Raw genomic sequence first — 9594 nt, forward strand, 5'->3', positions numbered from 1 at the left:
TTACAGAGGACAAACTGAGGCCCAGAGAGAAGTAATTTGGCCAAGGTAAAATAAAGAATAAACAGCAGAGCCAGGGTAGGGTTTGGAGGGGAAGGAACCTGCCTCAAATCTCAATTATTTTTTGCCTCCTGAGTAAGTTGTAGGATGCTTTATTGGCCAGTTCTACAGCTAACTCTATTCCTTTGAGTCAATGTTAGACTGAATTGGATTTCCCTGAGCAGCAGCATGTTTCCAAGAAGGAGACATAGCCAGTTTATGGTGGGTTGGTAAGGCAGCAAGAAACAGCCAGGCATTAAAGCATTTGCTGTCAGAATATCTAACAAGAGTTCACATTTCTCTAGTGCTTTTAGGTTTATAAGCCACTTTCCTCAAGTGTCCCCACAAAGTAAGGGGTGCCTTAGGTATTCTGATCACTATTTTACCAATCAGGAATCTGAGGCATAGAGAGGCAAAATGATTGACCTGAGGTAACACCACTAGTAAGTGGCAGAGATGAGAGGTGAAGCCAAGTCTTCTGATTCAGGGGTCTTTCCACTATGAGAGAGAGAGAAGAGTGGAATGTGCCACCGAATCGTCATCCAAGAGACATCTATCTAATCATCCCATCATCCCCAGTGAAGGAAGAGGAACTCCAGTGGAGGGGAAGCACGTGGTCACTCTTCAGGACAGAACCCTTTTTATTTACAAATTCAGTACTTGGATCAAATGCTCCATGAGTTACAGAATGAAAGCATGTGAAAGGCATTTGGAGGTAATGCCTCCCATATCGTATGGTATTCTGTCAATGTAGACGATGAATGGAAAACAGAAGGCAGATCTCCTTGCCAAAGCATTGGAGATGAACTATAAATATACCTGTTTAATTGTAATGCTTGTCTTCTCACGGTAATCAGAAACTGGCATTCTCAAATGACAATTAAGGATGAGCTCTGAGCTCAAATCCACAGGAACAGCAAAGCTGAGCAGCTAGAAGCTGGGAATTTCATTGTGACAAATTGATACATTTCTTTTGTTGCTGCTCAATATATAATTTACCAGTCAGAATATCCAGGTTACTGGTTTCAATGAGTAAAGTAGCAAATAGACAAATCTGGAGGCAGTAATTCCAGAGAGGAAAATATCCTTCTCTCTTAAAAGAAGATGAAGCCAGAATTTACCTTTTCCTTGAAACTCATCCAAGCCCCATGGCTCTGCAGACTCTCTCCACACCTCACAAGAGATGACGGATGTCCTTCCCAACACATTTAATGAAGGAGACCTCTTCTTCATCCCCTCGGGACTGGGTAGTCTAAGAAAGACACATTAAAATAGACCAGGGAAGCCCATAAGGAATCAAACGTACATAATGGCCGAGGGGGAAGAGCCTTGACCTGGGAATCCCGTTGGCCTGGATTTGAGTCCTAGGACTGCCAATTAATTGCCTGCTGTATGACCTTGAGCAAAGTACTTAAGTACTTAAGAGATCTGAACCTCAACTTCCTCAGAAGTAAAATAGTGAACATTGGATGACATTGCTATCTTGGAACTCATCTGAGGGTGTACATGGTGAAACAGAGGGAACCGAAGGCCAGAGCGATGAAAAGATGCTATGCTGGGCTGGCAGCTCACCATGTTTTTTTCTCCTTTCTCCACTACATTCAAAACTTTTCTTCTTTTAAAAAAACTTTCCCATGTACTTGCCCAGCTAGGCATTGTCTTGGCTTAACCTGCAATGCTCATCCCTGAGACTGGACAGATGGGGCATGACCATTAGATGTAGATGGCATCTGTATCAAGTTGCACATGATGTGATGCGATGCAATACAACAAGCTAAAACATCAGGCTAAATCCAGTAAGATGAAATTTCACAGGGAGGGTAAAGTCTTAGATGTGGGTTCAAAAAATCAACTTCCCAAGGACGAGATGAGGGAGACATGGGAACAGAGCTGTTCATCTCATGAAGAGATGCCTTGTGCCTAAGAAGTGGGAGTGCTCTCCCTCAAATCAGATGGCATCTGGAGAATTGGGTTCAGCTTTGAGTGGCCCATTTGGGGCAGGCTGTTGATACGCTGTAAAGTGCCCATAGTAGGACCACCCATGAAAAGCCTTGAGCTTGTGCCAGATGAGAAATAGTTGAAGGAAATAGGGATGTTTGGTGTGAAGGACATAAGACTTGGGAGAGGGAGCATTTGAAGGGCCATCATGCGGAAGAGGGAAAGAAAAGAAGGTGTCAGTATCCAAATGCTACTTGCTCACACCCTTCCCCTTCCATACCCTGCGTCATCTGAATTTGCCCTGGGCATAAGAAATCCTTGTTACAGCTCTGGGACCACAGGCACTAAGTAGGTACCTGGTGAACTGAAGTGAATTAAATTGAAAGAGAAAAGGAATGATCAAATAATCGAACCCTAGCCCATTATAGCTGGCAGGGAACTTGGAGCTCACTTGGTCTAATTTGTCCATTGTAGAGGCAGTGTGGCATAATGCATAGAGAGTGAGACTTGGCAGAGAGACTGACCTGGGCAATTCACTAAACCTCTCTGGGCCTTTGTTTTCTTATCTATAAAATGGGCGTAACACCTCCTCAAATTGTTGAGAGGATCAGATGAGATGCCCTAGAGAACAAAGCTAACCCTCTCATTTTCCATAGCAGGAAACTCAGTCAAGGACTCTACCAACCTGATAGTGTTATGTAATGGAAAGGGAGACCCAAAAAGGTTAGGCAATTTGCCCAAGGTTCCTCAGCTTCCTTACAGTATTGTCGTAGGGAGTTTCCAGTGTGTTTACCTCTTGTATAGGTCAGGGATAAAGGCTGCTGCCTTCACTGACCTACTACCTAGTTCCCTAGAGAACTGTATGACCACAAAAAGTGCATCCCTGAACTCCTTCTGCCAGATTTGGGACTTCCTTGACATTTTAACAGACAGGAGCCAACCCTTCCTCTTGTCACCTTTTCTTAAAGACGCCCAAGGAGCCCAAATAGTGTCAGTTGTCATTACCTTCCAGGAATTTAAAGGGTCACTTTAGCATTTGACTCGTGTGGTGGCCCCCAACCAAACATGTGTATATTGAGCACCAGGACCTGTGTCTAGTTCTACTTCATGATGTCCAACTTGGCTCAGCCCTCACCATCCTTTAGGAGCTTGCATGTAGCTTTCTTTGTGCCAGCATCTCCCAAAGGCTTGATTAATGATCTTTTGTAGCCTGTAACTATGGCTATTAGACAGGTTTTTAAGTCAGCCAATTTACCTGGGGCAAATGAGGGTGGTTGCAATTATTTCATTCCTGTTCCTTCTCTAGAAGTGTTTGTTACAAATTGCCATATTTGCTCTGAAGTAAATGAGTTGAACAGAGACCTTTGTGGGTAGGTGCTGGGTTATGCTTTGAAGAAGCCCAGGTATAAATAATTCAACATGATAAATGGCCAGCACAGGAAGGAGCCCTTGAGAACAAGACTGTCCCTCTCATTTTTCCTAGGGGGAAACAGAGGCCAGAGAATGAAAGAGACTTGTTCAAAATAGGCCAGCTGGTAAGCAGCAGATGCAAAACCTGAATTCAAGACTTCTAATTCCACCACCTCCCACTCTCTCCCAGTGAACACCAACCTTAGTAGGCAGAATTGGCCTTTGAAAGAAGACAAAAGTCATCCATAAAGCTTGCCTGACCTCATTCTCTCTCTTCCTACTGCCCAACCAGAATATTTTGCTAGTGATCAGTCAACCATCAGTGTGTTTAGATTCCTGTGTCTTTCGGTTAAAGAACACTTATGAAACATTAACTATATGTTAGACACTGTGCTAAGCTCTAGGAACACAAAAACAAAAGTGAGACAGTCCCTACACTCAAGTGCAATGTATCTCATACATAAGGAAGGAAAAGGATGGGGCACCAATGCTTCAAGATGATCCAGGAGGCTCAGAAGTCCTGGCACACTACAACTGAGAGGCAGCCACATCTGGAGTCAGAGGACCAGGGTTTGGTTTTTTTTGTTTGTTTTTGTTTTTTTGGTGAGACAGTTGGGGTTAAGTGACTTGCCCAGGGTCACACAGCTAGTAAGTGTCAAGTGTCTGAGGCTGGATTTGAACTCAGGTCCTCCTGAATCCAGGGCCAGTGCTCTATCCACTGCACCACCTAGCTGCCCCAGACCAGGATTTTTAACCTGGATTTGGCTGTTACTTGCTGTGTGAGTTTGGGCATGTTGTTCACTCTCTCTGGGCCTCAGTTTCCTCCTCTGAAAAGTGAGAGGCTTGGACTAAATAGACTTGAAAGACCTTTCCAGCTCTTTAGCTATGATTCTTTGACTCCTATATGCCTGTCAGCTTTATGGCTGCATTCAGGGCTGCTAACTGTTGACCCTAGAAAAAATAGAAAATAATGGGGTGCCTATCAGTTGAGAAGTAGTTAAATATATATATATATATATATATATATATATATATATATATATATGTGTGTGTGTGTGTGTGTGTGTAATACACATGCATGTTTGTAGATAATAAATGTAGTGGAATATTATTGTACCATAAGAAATTATGAAGAAGACTATTTCAGAAAAACTTGGAAAGATTTGCATGAATCAGTTCAGACCGAAGAGAGAAGTACCTCAAGAGCAATTTATATAGCAACAATGGCGACGAAGACAACAATGTGAAGCTACAGATGAAAGACTTAAGAATTCTGATCAACAATTCCAGGGAACTGCTAATGAAATAGGCTGCCCAGTATGAACACAATTGCAAAATACTTTTCACCCAAATAAAATCAGATCTAAACAATTAGAAAAATATCAATTGCTCATGGGTGAGCCAAGTTAATATAATAAAAATGATAATTCTACCTAAATTAATTTACTTATTCAGTGCCATACCAAACTACCACGAATTATTTTATAGAACTAGAAAAAATAATAACAAAATTCATCTGGAAGAACAAAATGTCAAGAATATCAAGGGAATTAGTGAAAAAAATGCAAAGGAAGGTGGCCAGCCATACCAGATGCAAAGCTATATTATAAAGCAGTCATGCTTCTGGAATAAGAGCTCACTATTTGACACTATTGGACAAAAACTACTGGGAAAACTAGCAAAAACTAGGCATAGACCAACATCTCACACCATATACCACAATAAGGTCAAAACGGGTACATGATTTAGACATAAAGAGTGATACCAAAGGCAAATTAGGAGAGGAAGGAATAGTTTACCTCTCAGATCTATTGAGAGGGGAAGAGTTTATGACCAAACAAGAGAAGAGAACATTATGAAATGTAAAATGGATCATTTTGATTACATTAAATTAAGGAGAGTTTGCACAAACAAAACCAATACAACAAAGATTAGAAGGAGAGTAGAAAGCTGGGAAACAATTTTTATAGCCAGTGTTTCTGATAAAGTGTTTCTGATTCCTCAAATATATAGGGAACTGAGTCAAATTTATAAGAGTATAATTCGTTCCCCAACTGAGAAATGGTCAAAAGATATGAATAGGCAGTTTCCAGATGAAGAAATTAAAACTATCTACAATCATATGAAAAAATGTTCTAAATCACTATTGATTAGAGAAATACAAATCAAAACAACTCTGATGTACCACCTCACACTTATCAGATTGGCTAATATGACAAAAAAAGGAAAATGATAAATGTTGGAAGATGTGTGGAACACTAATGCATTGTTGTGAACTGATCCAGCCATTATGGAGATCAATTTGGAACTAGGTCTGTATCCCAAAGAGATGATAGAAAAGGGAAAGGACCCACATGTACAAAACATTTTTAGCAGCTCTTTTTGTGGTGACAAAGAATTGGAAATTATGGGGATGCCCATCAATTGGAGAATGGCTGAACAAGTTGTGAATGTAATGGAAAGACTTACATGAACTGATGCTGAGTGAAGTAAGCAGAACCAGAACACTAGACACAATAACAGCAACATTGTGTGATGATCAACTATGATGGACTTAGCTCTTCTCAGTAATGCAATTATACAAAACAATTCCAAGAGACTCATGATGAAAAACGCTCTCCACATTCCAGGAAAAGAACTATGGAGTATGAATGCAGATTGAAGCATACTATTTTCACTTTTTTGTGTCTTTTCTTTCTTGTGGTTTTCCCATTTTGTTCTGATTCTGCTGTCACAACGTGACTAACGTGGAAATACGTTTAACATGATTATACATATATAACCTATATCAGATTGCTTGCTGTCTTGGGGAGGAAGGAGGGAGAAAAATTTGGAATTCAAAATCTTACAAAAAGGAATGTTGAAAACTATCTTTACATATAATTGGGGGAAAATAAAATACTATTAAAAAGATTTAAAAAAAGAAACACACTTTCCACCTCCCAACATAAGTGATGGACCCAAGGTGTAGGTGCAGACATACATTTTTGGAGACTATGTAGAAGTTTGTTTTGCTTGACTCTGCATATTTGTTTTAAGGGGGGGGAAAGGTGATGAGAGAGGGGGGAAGCAATAGAGTTGCGAAAAAGCAAGAAAAGAGGGGCCTTTAAGTTTTTATAAGCTTTTTATTAAATTCACAGAAGAGAAAAGAATTAAAGCCAGGAGAAAACAAACAGGACTGCTTTGAAAGTTATAAGTTGACTTTATTGTATACATAATAATAATAATAGCTAGCATTTATATAGTGTTTTACAGTTTGTGAAACACTTTAAATACATTCTTTCCTTTCATCCTCACAACACTGCAACCCTGTGAGGCAGGTGCTATCATTATCCCTGTTTTATAGATGAGGAAACTGAGGCTGAGAGAAGGGAAGTCACTTACCAGGGTCCCACAGCTAGTAAGTGTCTGAGACGGGATTTGGACTCAGGTCTTCTGAACTCCAAGCTCAGGACTCTACCTTGCTGGTTTGCAGTTTCATGTACAATCCTCTTTTTTTCTATTTTGTATATAGAGATCCTCATTTTTTTCAGTGTTTGCTAAATCCAGAATATTTTAAAAATTAAAAAACAAGAAAAGAAAAAAATATAGTTCTGACTCCCTTCCTACCTGAATTGAGAGGCAGGAGACCCGAGTTCAAATCCCAGCTCTAACACTTACTGCCCGTGTGATCTTGGGTAAGTCATTCTGTCTCCGTAGGATTACTGGATGTGGAGCTGGGTAGAAGGTGGCTTGTGTGCAGAATTGCCTCTTTATATCACTGAAGTCCAGAATGAGTGGAACCTTCAGGTTATCCCGGGAATCGGTGTCTTGTGTCAGAACAAGATTGGTACGACAAAGACAGCTGTGTTTGGCCTGGAGCCAGTCACTCGTCAGCTTTTTGTCCTGGTGATGTATTACACTTGGGAGATGGCTTTTCCACGTACCAATTATAAGGTCAATGTCGGAGTGGCCTGTCAATAAGGAATGAGGAGGAGGTGGGGAAGAATCCCCCACATGTTGTTGTGGAGACCCTGGGCCACATCTTTGCCCTGGCCTGATAGAAAAAATCCTCAGCCCCAAACACATTCCCTACTTTAGCTTGGATGCCATGTGTGACAATATGCTTAAATAAGTGGCCGTGCATCTGAGATGTGCTTTCTCCTGAGGCAGTTTGGTTCCCCTTTTGGACAGCTCCAATGATGAAGGTGTTCTTCCACAGGCCAAGCCTAAATCTACCTTCTTGTACTCAGGGTTCCTAGTTCTGTCCCCTGGTGTCAAATCCCTACTCCAAGTAACAGCCCAATCATGAGCTCCTACATTTTCTCTTCTCCTCCTTCTACTGATCCTCAACAAACAAAATGCTGAGGCTTCATCAGACCCTTCTTGCCCTTCTCTGGATGCTCTCCAGTTTACCAATGTCTTTCCTAAAATGAGAAGCAGGTCACTGTGTTGACCTGAACAAAGAGATCCTCCCTGTCTGCCACAAGTTCGTGCAAATCCCAGTGGACGTCTTTGTGACTGATGAGATGTAACATAGCTTTGCACATGCCCAGATCACCAAAGATGGAGGCACCAATGTGGGAGATTCCAGGAACCTACTGCTTGGAAAAGATATTCTATGTTCCCCTACCAAATGGGTGGGAACAGTCTCTTTCCATCGGCTCTGTCGCTAGAACTGACCACATCTTTAAAGATAACAGGCTGGGATAGTCTCACCCTCTCTTTCCAGATGCATCCAAGAGTAAATGCCTGTTTACCCAAAGCAGAAGCACCATGCTCTCTCTAGGCTGGGTGTGGAAGGAAGGTCCACTTTCCCCTCCTCCCTGTAGGCCCTGTAGCCCCCCAAATTGGGCTTGGAGTTTTGGTCTGATTGGTTCTGTTTGTTCTTTTCAGTTCTAGGAATAGATGATGAAGTCACCTGACCAGGGAACTCAATCCATAGCCACCTTGAATCCAAGATTCCAACCCTGAGGTTGTTGCCACACCCTACAGGAATCCCTGAGGATCTAGGGTGCTAGGACTCAAGCCCAGGGCAGGCTTGGTACTTGGAACTTGGTGGGACTAATACTATGTATGAATTGAGGTAAGCTATGAAACTAAACCTCTGTGCCTCCCAAGAGACTCAGGTAGTATAGAGGGGATTATGCTCCAGGTGCTAGGGGGATGTTTATATGTTTATTCTTCACATACCTTTGAAGTAAATATTCTGAGTGTTAAATGGAATGGTGGTGCTTGCCCCCCCCCCAAAATTATAGGAACACAATCCGTGGAGGATTAAGTGACAATGACTAGAACCCCCAGATCCTTCTAAAAGCACCAGAGAACCCTGGAAGAGGGGTGGAATATAACACATCTGGCCTCCAGGCAGAGGGGCCAAAATAATCATTGTTGCAAAGATAAAGCCAATGCTGCCTGGGTCCCAGCAGTACTTCTCAAAACAGAAGTACAATAACAACAAACTAAAACTCTTCAACCTCTTGGATCTTCTTGAGTTCAACTAATTAGTGATCTTCATGAAATCTGTACAATGCTGAATTGCTGTGGCCCAGCTCCTAGTGGGATAGCACCTCCCAACCACTGACGTCCATTAGGGGATACAGCAAGAGTAGAGGCTGTCCCAGTATAAGCAGTTTAAGAATTTCCAGTACCTTGTTCTTATGGCCACTACCTTGTTTGGCTGGGGTATGGATGTATTAAGGGTGAATACTGCCTTCAACTATAACATGCCAGAGGACTCTGACACCTACCTACACAGGGTGGTCAGGACATGTGGACTTGGTCCTAAGGATTTGGCTATCACACGTAACATCAGATGAGAATGATGCCTCAATGATGCTGAGAATCTCTTCAAAGTCAACATCAGTGAACTTTATCTGATGAGATAGGCATCTTTTCTTGCATTGAGCAGACCCAGGGGAAGCCTAGGGCCATTCTTGGAATATGATACCATCTACCTCCACAGTAGCTGAACATCTGATCAAAGGAGTGGAGTAAACACTGATGTCAACTACCAACAGCCTCTCCACCCCAACAATTCTCTTTACATCATCCACCAAACTCCTTTATCAACTGCTCCGCTGGAATTTCTCTAAACAAAACTAAAAGGAAAAAAAGCCAACAGTGTGATAGAACAGCTAAAAAACCTAGTGTGGGCTTTACTAGGAGGAGCACAACTTCCAGGAAGAAGGAGATAATAGTGTTGTAGTCCTCTGCCTCGCTCAGTCCATA

The 9594-nt window shown here is 41.9% G+C and overlaps 1 pseudogene; it reads left to right on the forward strand.

Moving 5' to 3' along the window:
• Positions 1–793: 793 nt before the first annotated feature.
• On the forward strand, positions 794–9310 carry LOC122733992 (annotated as a pseudogene).
• Positions 9311–9594: the final 284 nt, after the last annotated feature.

This window comes from Dromiciops gliroides, chromosome X (assembly GCF_019393635.1).
Source record: "Dromiciops gliroides isolate mDroGli1 chromosome X, mDroGli1.pri, whole genome shotgun sequence".
Lineage (NCBI taxonomy): Eukaryota > Metazoa > Chordata > Mammalia > Microbiotheria > Microbiotheriidae > Dromiciops > Dromiciops gliroides.